This window comes from Tachyglossus aculeatus, chromosome 25, assembly GCF_015852505.1.
Source record: "Tachyglossus aculeatus isolate mTacAcu1 chromosome 25, mTacAcu1.pri, whole genome shotgun sequence".
Lineage (NCBI taxonomy): Eukaryota > Metazoa > Chordata > Mammalia > Monotremata > Tachyglossidae > Tachyglossus > Tachyglossus aculeatus.
Genome location: NC_052090.1, coordinates 7,931,563 through 7,944,440, shown reverse-complemented (window position 1 = coordinate 7,944,440; position 12,878 = coordinate 7,931,563).

Here is a 12,878-nt window from a genome sequence, read left to right as displayed (position 1 = left end):
TGCACTAAAACCAAAATGTATGGCACTATTCTCAGCTAAATGGGGTTTGACATAAAGTGTCTTGCCTGATACTTTGACTTACCTCTGGCAAATTGAACAGGATCAATATTTGCATGTTTGAAGTTCCTCTTAATTAGGTATCCTGAGCTTTTCTGCAGGGGGTATAATCTCACTGGGGTCTAGATAGGGCTTACACACATTTGCTGTTCTTAAAATTGTATATCCGAAGGCAAATCTTCCAACTCTTTCCTCCATGGAAACTAAATTCAGAGCTGAAATCCATTACTACCCGATTCATATTGTGTCCAAACAGAAGCCAGGAATTTTTTGTCCAGATGACTGCATCCTTCAATGGGCTTTCTGACTGGCTCGGGGGCCAGTCTTATTGATCTGAGTCCATCGGAGTTCTGCCTTCTTATTTCCCACACCTGGCAGCCTCCTTCTCCACTGGATACTGCCTTCTGAAACAGAGGCTAGTGGCTAGGACTAAGCCTTGACTAAGTTCTCCTTTCCTCTTCTCCCTCTCCCTTCTGCATCACCCTGACTCGCTCCCTTCATTCATCTGTCCTTCCAGCCCCACAGCACTTACATCCATATCTGTAATATATTTATTTATGTTCATGTCCGTCTCCCCGTCTAGTGTGTAAGCTCATTGTGGGCAGGGAATGTGTCTGTTTATTGTTATATTGTACTCTCCCAAGCACTTAATACAGTGCTCTGCACACAGTATGCGCTCAATAAATACTATTGAGTGATTGCCGTGTTGATGCGGCAGGGTAGCCTGTATAGCCTGTTGTGTTCATCACTTGCTTGCTGTGTGGAAGCAGTGTGGCCTAGTGTAAAGAACACAGGCCTGAAAATCGGAGGACCTGGGTTCTAATCCCACCTCTGCCATTTGTCTGCTGTGTGACCTTGGATGAGTCACTTCACTTCTCTTGTTCCTCAGATTCTTCACCACTATAATGGGGTTTAAATACCTGTTCTCCCTCCTATTCAGACTGTGAGCTCCACGTGGGACCTGATTGCCTTGTATCTCCCCCGGTGCTTGGCACATAGTAAGGGCTTAACAAATAATGTTATAATAATAATAATGTAATATAAATATTTAATAATATTAATATGATAATAGAAATATATGTATAAACAATGTAAATACAGTAATAATATTTGTTAAGCACTTACCATGTGCCAGGAACTGTTCTAAGCACAGGGGTAGATACAAGCACACAGCTCTGCACAAGAGAAGTGCTCAATAATTACTATTGAAGGAATGAATGAATACAAGCTAATCAGGCTGTTCACAGTCCCTGTCCCACATCAGGCTCACAGCCTTAATCGCTATTTTACAGATGAGGTAAATGAGGCACAGAGAAGTGTGGTGACCTACCCCAGGTCACACAGCAGAAAGGGTCTAGGTCGGAATTAGAACCCAGGTCCTTCTGACTCCCAAGTCCATGATTTATTTATCCACCAGATCACACTCCTACCTAACAATGCTTTTGTTTCAGTGACTGGTATATAAACCAGTTAAAATCCATTTCCCTGACCAGGAAACAAACCCAGGCCTCGCCAATGACAGCACCAAATCCTAACCCCTAGATCACCAGGGAAAGCAATTATTATTGTTATTATCATCATCATCATCATCTGCATTCATTCATTCATTCAATTGTATTTATTGAGCACTTACTGTGTGCAGAGCACTGTACTAAGCGCTTGGGAAGTACATGTTGGCAACTGCATCTGGAAGTCACATCTGATTGTTAGTCCTGAGTAGACTGGAGGACAGTTAAGAGCTGAGGGAAGTCCTTAAGAAGACCAGAACATCCGTCATTTTGAATTTAGACGCCCCTTACTTGTTGCTCATGGTATTTGTGAAACGCTTACTATGTGCCAGGCACTGGACTGAGCCCTAGGGTGGATACAAGATAATCAGGTTGGATGCAGTCCTTGTTTCATATAGACTGTGGACTATGATTGTTGTGGACAGGGAACATTTTAATCAACTCTGTCATACTCTCCCAAGCATTTAGTGCAGTGCATGAATGCTCAAAAATTCAACTGATTGATTACTAGTGCTCAGTCTTATTCCCCATTTCGCTTGTATTCATTGCTCCTGGAATGGGCCGAGTAAATGGATATTTTCTCTCTTGGTAGTTGCAGTTGGAGTCGTCCTCTTTGAACCATTTATTTCTCTGCACTCCATTCACACCTTCCACCTCATTACTGAAATGCAATACACTTAGCGCACAAAAATTTCCCAAATGGATAAGGTAAGTCTTGCTGCCTCAGCATCGTGGCCAGTGACAAGTTTAGATGGTTGCCAGAGGCGCCATGTTTCAGTGAAGCCAAGAAAACTTCAGAGACAGGGAAATCACGCTGATCAGCCTAAAATGAGGAATGTTTTTTTCTACTAAAAATCCACACGTGCTTCCTGTTTCCAATCAGTGTGTTTGTCCTTTTTCTTGAGGGGGAAAAAAACATGTGAGTTTCAATAAGAACTTGTCCATCATTGACATTGTCTCCCTGATGTGAGGAGCAGTTTGGCCTAGTGGAAAGAGCAAGGGCTTGGGAGTTTGAGGACCTGGGTTTGAATCCCAGCTCTGCCAGTTTCCTGCTGTGTGGCCTTGGCAAGTCACTTGACTTCTCTGGGCCTCAAGTTTCTCGACCTGTAAAATGGGAATTCAATGCCTGTTCTTAGACAGTGAGCTCCATGTGGGACAGGGACTGTGACTGACCTGATTGTCTACCCTAGCACCTACAACAGAGCTCGACATATGGTAGATCCTTAACAAATACCGTGATAATAATAATGTAGTTCTTGCTTTTATTCTTTGTGAGGGATTTTCATGGCAACTCTCTGCTGGATGAATTTAATGTCCTATTTTAGCTCTTTGACCACCCCCTGAGCCACTTAATCTTTAAAGAAAAGAGGCTGTTCAGGAGCTGTGCCTCACCTAGAGTCCATCTTCCCCAAACTATGTCTTTATTGACATTGATATCAAATCATAACCCTTCATCCTTGATCTTTGGCACTTATTGTGAGTTTTGCCTGGTTCAGATCACATCAATGTGGAGAAGCAGCGTGGCACAGAGGATAGAGCACAGGCCTGGGAGTTGGAAAGTCATGGGTTCCAATCCTCAATCCTCCTCTTGTCGGCTATGTGACCTTGGGTAAGTCACTTCACTTCTCTGTGCCCCAGTTACCTCATCTATAAAATGGAGATTGAGACTGTGAGCTCCACATGGGACAGGGACTGTGTCCAAACTGATTTTCCTGTATCCACTCAGGTGCTTAGTACAGTGTCTGACACATAGCAAGTGCTTAAAAAATGCCACAATTATTATTAGTATTAATACTATAGAAATGGTTTCCTGCTCTGAACAACAAATCCAAAACCTAGCAAATATGAATCAGTTTGGTCTCTTCCATTAGCCCTTTGAACAGCTAAATGGAAACTCAGGACTCACTGCAAGGTGACTAGCATTTCTGGGGCTATGTTCCCACTGGTTAGTTTAAGGACTATTTCATTTAAATCGATGTGTTATGTAGGCTACTTCATGCTAAAAATCTGTTATATATGTGTAAGCATAATCAATTCATAATGTGCTCTTCTACTTCAACGCTCCAACTCACCTCCGCCCCCCTACAACTCCTCAATTTATAACAGTCTCCTTTCTTCCTGGCCAAATGGTTATCTGTTCTGATGGCGAAATCCCCCGCCACCAAACCTGTGGGGTCACATGTTGATTACAAGGTCTAAATTTCAGTTTAATCTTGAAACCAAATGTCCAGGGGTTAAATCTCAGCGTTCACCGTGTGTCAGATGCAATTGCAAACTACGGAGTCTGATGAGTCAGTATCAAAGCCATTACCATGGAGCAGTCAGTCGGCAACCATCTGTGTCAGCTTCACCCAGGGCAAGAAGTGTTGTGAGGAGGTGTTGAGGAGGGAGGGGATTTTAATTTGCAGGGATTCCCAAGTGAACTGCAAGGGAGATAGCACGTTGTTCTCTGAGACAAATCGCCACAGATCTTCATTTCACCAAATCAAATAACACATGTTCTGTTAGCTGCTGGGAAATGTAATCCTGGATATTTGGAAGGGAACACGTGCGTTAGATTTTCCAACCTCCCCCTAATCTGGTTTACTCTGCAGACCCAAAGGACTCCAGCTCTCTGCTTAGTTGGAGCTTGGATCTGGGGAACTTTGGTGCTTCTGACGTAGTTCAGCTCCTGATATTAACCTCTCTCTGAACTGAGTCCAGGAACCAGTATGGTTAGGTCATGGAGCCTGAGAGTCAGAAGGATCTGAGTTCTAATACTGACTCCACCAAAACTCTCCTGTGCGACCTTAGGGAAGTCTAAATTTTGTTTTGTTTTCTGCCTCTCCCTCCTAGGCTGTGAGCCCATTGTTGGGTAGGGACCGTCTCTATATGTTGCCGGCTTGTACTTCCCAAGTGCTTAGTACAGTGCTATGCAAACCGTAAGCGCTCAATAAATATGAATGAATGAATGAATGAATGACTTAACCTCTGGACCTCAGTTACTTCATCTGTAAAGTGGGGATTAAATCCTTCTTCCTCCAACTTAGACTGTGGTATGGGAACTGTATCCAACCAGATACATTTTTTTTCTACCCCAGTTCTTAGAACGGTGCTTGACCCGTAGTAAGCACTTAACAAATAATGTTTAAAAAAAATGGAAAACAGGGGAGAAAATCTGGCCAGCTCCTTCTCTGTTGGATGCCTATGTTTCTTCACTTGTAATAGGGGAAAAAATATTTTCCACATCTTTAAAAGGTGTAGAGCCAGCTATGCGGGCTGCTTCAGTAGCAATAAGTGGACAGTAGTCTGCTGCAGCAATCCATTCTCTCAAATCAGGCAAAGACAAATGCTGAGGGGCCCTCAGTGAGGAAGTGGCAGCAGCAGTAGTAAGGACCTTGTCAGCATTTCTGCTCTCTACCTAGGCTGTTGGATTTTCAACTCGTGAGAGTGAGCAAAACTGAGTCGTGCCACATCATCTATCTCTCTCTTTCTCTCACACTCTCTCATATTTGTTAAGCACTTACTATGTGCCAGGCACTGTTCTAAGTACTGCGGTCTTGTCTTTCACTGGTGAATCATTTCTGGCCCATAGTGACACCACAGACACATCTCTCCCAGAACACCCCACTCTCCATCTGCAATCATTCTGGTAGTGTATCCATAGACTTGTCTTGGTAAAAATATGGAAGTGGTTTACCATTGCTGTTTTCTTTGATAGTCATAACTTCTCCCTCTACTCTCTTGTGTGCCGCTGCTGCTCAGCACAGGTGAGTTTTGACTTGAAGCAGATTGCCTTCCACTCGCTAGCCACTGCCCAAGGTAGGAATGGAATGGTTAAGCCTCTGCTTGTCTTTCCCTCCCGTAGCTGAGACTAGAAGAGGACTGGAAACTCTCCAGGTGCGACCCTGATAGGGGAAATGCTGGGGTAGATACAAGATAGTCAGGTTGAACACAGTCCCTGACCCACATGGGACTCATTGTCTTAATCCTCATTTTACGTATGAGGTAACTAGAGCACAGAGAATTGAAGTGACTTTCCCGAGGTCATAGAGCAGACTAGTGGCAGAGTCAGGGTTAGAACCCTTGTCTTTTTGACCTTCAGGAAGCCCACACTCTATCCACTATACCATACTGCTTTTCTCTCTCTCTCTCTCTCTCTCTCTCTCTCTGTCTCTCTCTCTCTCCCCTTCCCCCTCCCCTCCCCTGCCAACCCTGCTCTCTTAAATGCTTTAAAATTGCCTGTGATTACCGGAAGGAAAATTGGGATTATCAGAGGGGAGAGTTAGGGGATTTTTGACAGTCTATAGCTAATCCTGAGCATGGATGTCCAGGATGGCAATCATTCCTTCCAACATCCCAGTGTCACTGTCACAGACAGAATCCTTGGCTGGACAGACTGAAGATCTGACCCATTAATGACATCACTTAAGGGCTTATGACAGCTCCAGAGAATGGGAACATTTTCACATTTACTTGACATTTTCATGATTCCAGAGGAAATTAATCCAGTTACATAAATGTCAAAAAGAGAAATTTTTTACAAAAATCAATTTATGATGCCAGTAATTTTCCATTTCCTGGGAAACCCAATATGATGCTTTCTCTGCCAAGCAGCTGTCTCTCCTCGAGCCAATAGGGAATCCTTTAATTCCATGCAGGGTTCCCTGCTGTGGCAAAAACAGTCAGTTCTTTGACATAAGTTAATGGCTACTTCTCTGAGTGGTTGGACCTCTCTGTCAGATCTCCAGGTACCACCTCCTCAGACCAAGCAGCAGTGTTGCCTGATGGATAGAGCACGAGCCTGGGAGCCGGAAAGATCTGGGTTCTAATCCTGGTTCTGCCACTTGTCTGCTGTGTGACTTGGAAAAAATCACTTTACTTCTCTGTGCCTCAGTTTCCTCATCTCTAAAATGGGGATTAAGACTGTGAGCCCCACGTGGGACAGGGACTGTGTCCAACCTGATTAACTTGTATCTATCCCCAGCACTTAGTAACACACCTGGCATATAATAAGCACTTAACAAATACCATAAATAAACAACAACAAAATAAGCTATCACCTGGCAGTTAAAATTAAGAGCACTTAGTACAGTGCCTGACAAATAGTCTGCACTTAACAAATACTATTAAAAAACATAGAGGCTATCACCTGAAAATTAAAATTAAGATCATGATTAAATCTCCAAACATGCCAATCAAAATCCTTCCTGTGCCCTTAAGTCTTGTGATGCTTTGTTCTAAATCTCCACCACAGCGTAGCACGTCCCAGGTTAAAATCAGGCATTCGCTAGAAGAATCATGGCTCCGGAAAAAACTCATTTAAGGGCTAGCAATACTGATGCCCTAGTTAAGGTTGCAGAGGCCAGCGTGAGCTAACCTCTATTTTTCATTCCCTTATAATTTTCTCAGAAAAATACCTCTGGGGCTATAATTTATCTTGCTTAGTCTCAACTCTAAAGTGAATTTGGGTGGGGAAAGCTTGGGTGAAATTCAGTAAGTTTTAAGTTATGCCACTATGAGGAACTAAATTTCCTCCTTGGTGGAGAAAGAGTATTAAATATGTATGTTTGGATTTTAGCCCCCAAATGATTTCTTTTAGAATATCAATGTGGGCAATCATGAATAGTTAAGTAGCCAACAATAACATCTTATTTCCTGACTTTGGAGGTGTCCAAACTCCCTTGCCAAATAACCTAATTAGCCTTTACCACATTCATGCAAGACTGATGGAGGGCAAATCTTTACTCCCTTAATGTAAAAACCAAGATGCCCAAAGCAGGAAGGTTAGATGGCTTACACAGAGAACTCCCAGACCAATTATCCATTCATTCATTCATTCAGTTGTATTTATTGAGCACTTACTGTATGCAGACTATTGACATCAGAGGCAGCTAGACATCCAAGGTGCCCAGTCCAGGATCCTTTATCCACCTGATTGTTGCAGAGATAATTTGCAGAAGTGACAGACATGACCTGAATTTATTTCTATGCCACTGGACTCATCATACGAAGCATGGTCTAGTGGAAAGAGCACAGGCTTGGGAGCCCAGAGGACCTGGATTCTAATAATAATAATGATGGCATTTGTTAAGCGCTTACTATGTGCAAAGCACTGTTTTAAGCGCTGGGGGGGATACAAGGTGATCAAGTTGTCCCACGTGGGGCTCACAGTCTTAATCCCCATTTTACAGATGAGGTAACTGAGGCTCAGAGAAGTGAAATGACTTGCCCAAGGTCACACAGCAGACATGTGGCGGAGCTGGGATTCGAACCCATAACCTCTGACTCCAAAGCCCGTGCTCTTTCCACTTGTCAGCTGTGTGACTTTGGGCAAGTCACTTCACTTCTCTGGGCCTCAGTGACCTCATCTGTAAAATGGGGATTAAGACTGTGAGCCCCCTGTGGGACAACCTAATCACCTTGTAACCACCCCAGCACTTAGAACGTGCTTTGCACATAGTAAGCACTCAATAAATGCCATTGTTATTATTATTATTATCAATAATATTATTATAATTATTATCAGTCACAGTATTCTTTGAGCACCGTACTGAAGCTTGTATCGAAGCAGCATGATGTAATGGATAGAGCACAGGTCTGGGAATCAGAAAGTTGTAGTTTCTAATCCTGGCTCCACCACTTGTCTGTTGTGTGACCTTGGCCAAGTCACTTCACTTCTCTGGGCCTCATTTACCTCATCTGTAAAATGGGGGATGAGACTGTGAGCCCCATTTGGGACAGGGACTGTGTCCAACTCGATTTGCTTTTATCCACTTCAGCCCTTAGTACAGTGCCCGGCACACAGTCCACACTTAACAAATACTACATTTATTATTATTACTATTAAAAGAAGCTAAAAGATGAGATTCCTGCCCTTAAAGAGCTTCCGATCAGATGGAAAGATAAGCAGATGCAAATAGTCAAATGTACTTTATTGCACATAGCAAGCGCTTAATAAATGCTATCATTATTAGTAGAGTCGAACATTATCACCAGTAGATATAATAAATGAACACAATGAGCGGCAATCAAGAATGACGAAATTAATCCATGAATGAAAGTTACTGAGGAAATGGCATGACTTGGAATGTGGGGCAAGGGAGAAGTTTTAGGACTTTGAAGAAGCAGAGGGCTAGGCAACCTGAGGTGATGGGAAAGTATGAACAGCAGATCAGAGTCTGAGAGGAGTATAGAGTGAGCTGGGATTTAGCAGGGCAGCAGAACAAATAGATTTCATCTCCTGTGTACTGTGTCAAGGGAGGGTCAAGAAAGAGGAAATGGGCCTGCCATTTCCAGATATCTAGACTTCTCTTTTGCTGTGCCAGTCTGTGTGGTTACAAAAACTCTACCCTAATCCACACTGTCAGCCTGACTCTGTCTCTGTACTGCCAATTTAGAACCCAAGGACACATTTAGCCTATGGTTTCAAGGGTCACATTTGAAACTCACTAAAGAAGTCATGAACGTTGTAGCTTTTCGGTCTTTTATATTGGCTTTCCCTTCCGAAGAGCAAAATGATCCTATGTCTTGGAGATTTTGTGTAAGACTCACTCCATGGGGAAGAAATAAAGCTCTCTGAGAGAGATTCAAGAGACTCCAGCTGGGAGCAGGAGCTGGAGAGAAGGGAGTGGCAGAAGCTCATGACCTGAGAAATTTGACACCAGCTTCAGACATCCCCTGAGGCAGAGAAAAATTCACACCCCTTTCCCAGTCTGTATAATGTCATTATGTTACCCTGCATGTGCATGAAAATTAATGTAATGAGTCATCCCTGGCATTTTTCTGAAGAAAAACTGTTTCACTCCATTTCTCCCTCTACTACCATACTGATTTTTTTTAATGGTGTTTGTTAAGCACTTACTATGTGCCAGGCACTGTGGGGTAGATACAAGAAATCAGGTTGGATACAGTCCATGTCCCACATGGAGCTCACTGCTTTAATCCCCATTTTACAGATGAGGGAACTGAGGACCAGAGAAGTTAAGTGACTACCCAAGGTCACACACAGGATGGTGCTCTGCCTAAACCCCCAAAGTCCCTGTGACTGTCATGACTGTGTGTCCCAGGGATCTTGACTGTGAAATCCTGATTCACTCCATCACACTTCTCCCTATGTAAAAAGCACAGGCTCTTTTCTCTTTGAGAGGGTTATGAAGTTGCCATCTTTTTGAGGGGCATCCCAGCCATGATACTTATGAGGGGCTGGTTGGCTGCTGTTTTTGTAAAGGGCATTTGGTGACTGCCATCTTTGTAAAGGGCCAGAAATAGAAGGAGAGCGTTAGGGTTTTTTAAGTGAAAAAGGGCTCTAGAAATATCATCAATCAATGGAATTTTTTGAGTGCTACCTTGGTGCAGAACACTGTACTAAGCGATTGGGAGAGTAAAATATAAGTTGTGGATATGATTTCTGTCTTCAAGGAATTTACTGTTTAATGATAATCCAGATAATAAGCCAAGATCCGCCCTTTCCTCTCCATTCAAACCGCTACCTTGCTGGTTGTCTCTCATCCTATCCCATCCGGATTACTAAATCAGCCTCCTTTCTGATCTCCCATCCTCCTGTCTCTCCCGGCTTCAGTCTATACTTCACTCTGCTGCCCAGATTATCTTTGTACGGAAACGCTCTGGGCATGTCACTCCCCTCCTCAAAAATCTCCAGTGGTTGCCTGTCAACCTACGAATCAAGCAAAAACTCCTCACTCAGCTACCTCACCTCTTTCCTTCTACAGCCCAGCCCACACCCTCCGCTCCTCTACCACCTGTCCCGCTGTGGACCCCTGGCCCACATCCTTCCCCTTTGTTCTGACAGTTTTAACACCTGTCTACATGTTTTGTTTTGTAGTCTATCTCCCTCTTCCAGACTACAAGCCCGTTGTAGTGTTGGGACTGTCTCTATATGTTGCCGAATTGCACTTCCCAAGTGCCTAGTACAGTGCTCTGCACACAGTAAGAGCTCAATAAATAAGACAATGAATGAATGAATGGAATGCCCTCCCTCCACACATCCACCAAACTAGCTTCCTTCCTCCCTTCAAAGTCCTACTGAGAGCTCACCTCCCCAGGAGGCCTTCCCAGACTGAGCCCCCTTTTTCCTTTTCTCCTCCCCATCACCCCCCTGGCCCTACCTCCTTCCCTTCCCCACAGCAGTTGTATATATTTGTACAGATTTATTACTCTATTTTACTTGTACATATTTACTACTCTATTTTATTAATGATGCACATAATTTTATTTATTTTGATGGTTTGGGCACCTGTCTACATGTTTTGTCTTGTTGTCTGTCTCCCCCTTCTAGACTGTCAGCCCCTTGTTGGGCAGGAACTGTCTCTATATGTTGCCGACTTGTACTTCTCAAGCGCTTAGTACAGTGCTCTGCACACAGTGAGTGCTCATTAAATATGATTGAATGAAATGAGTGAATGAATGATAAAAAAACAAGCATGGACCTTTTCAATATTAATATGCTAAAGGATTGACCAAAGCCAGACATGAAAGCTGAGCACTGAAACAATAGATCAACTGGTCACTCCAGTTGTCTTGATGTTCCCCTGGCTGATTTTGGAATGGGACAGTAATAAACGGCTTCAGTAATGAAACTTTCCCGCAAGCTTTGCAAGGCCCTCCACAGGCTGCTTTGACTCTTCACCTACAGGTCACAGGAGGAATTTTCCATTAGAAAAACCCCTATAAAAACAATAATAATTTTTTTAAAAAAATATTTTGTGTGGGCAGATACAGCAGCTGAACAACAATTAACATTTCTCAATCAATCTATCAATCATTTGTACTTATTGAACACTTACTGTGTGCAGAGCACTGTACAAAATGCTTGGAAGAGTACAAAATAACGGAATTGGAAGACATGTTCCCTGCCCACAGTGAATTTACAGTCTAGAGGGAGCATTTGTTAAGCTCTTAGTATGTGTCAAGACCCTTCTAAGGTATATGATAATCAGGTCAGACACAGTCCCTGCCCCACATGGAGCCCGCAGTCTAAGTAGGAAGGGAGAGCAAGTATTGAATCCCCATGGATCAAGTTCAACTTAACCAACTCCAGGAACAGTCAAAAGAAGCCAAATTACCCTTTTTTGGCAATGAAAATAGAAGTTTCAGCTCAACGCAAATGCAGATCATTCCCTGAGACAATTTTCAAGAAAATTAAGGAATGGGAAGAGCATGGGACAGAGTCCAGAGACCTGGGTTCATCATCATCATCATCAATCGTATTTATTGAGCACTTACTGTGTGCAGAGCACTGTACTAAGCGCTTGGGAAGTACAAATTGGCAACATATAGAGACAGTCCCTACTCAACAGTGGGCTCACAGTCTAAAAGGGGGAGACAGAGAACAAAACCAAACATACTAACAAAATAAAATAAATAGAATAGATATGTACAAGTAAAATAAATAAATAAATAAATAAATAGAGTAATAAATATGTACAAACATATATACATATATACAGGTGTTGTGGGGAAGGGAAGGAGGTAAGATGGGGGGAATGGAGAGAGGGATGAGGGGGAGAGGAAGGAAGGGGTTCTAGTTCTAGGTGTGCCACTGGCCTGTTGTGTGACCTTGGAAAAGTCATTTAACTCTCTGGACTGCCACTTCCTCATCTGTGAAGCAGGATGACAATACCTAGCTCTCCCCAAGTCACAGGATTGTTGTGCAGATGAAATGAGATAATTGTAGTGAAAATCATTCTGGGAAAATGAAAGTGTCCTCTATATGCAAGATGGAGAACCAGAGCATGAATAAACAGGCCAAGGACTGAAATTAGCCATTGCTTCGATTCTTAGGATATTTTAGGAGAAAATGAAACAAGAGAGAAAAATATCACTTCTTATTCCCCGAAAGACATTAAGAAATTAATGACAACCCCTCTCCAGTGTTTCAAACCCTCCTAAACATTGTCCCTGTCTTGAATCAGACCCTGGAAAATCAGAAGTAGCCAAATTGTAGTGAATTGGATGTTAGTGGCTGTTTCTGCCCTTTCTGCTACTGTGAATTGCCGACTAAATCTCCCATTATGACCCTTGCAACTAAAATGATTTCTCTAAATGTCAGAGAAATTAAATGTCATTAATCATTCAGCAACGAAGACAATTTTATCTTTCCTTACAAAACAACCCACTGATGGAGCTCTGCTCAGGGAGACCAATTTCAAAGGTATGATTACAGAGGATCTGGATTGAAGAGCCTGTTATTTCTTCATTTTCCTCAAGAAAAGAGACCCTGGCATTTTCTTTCTAAAAAGGAATGGAATTTCCAACCAAACCGATGCATAAAGATTCTGAATCTAGAGAGAAAGGCTTTTAAATTATATCTTG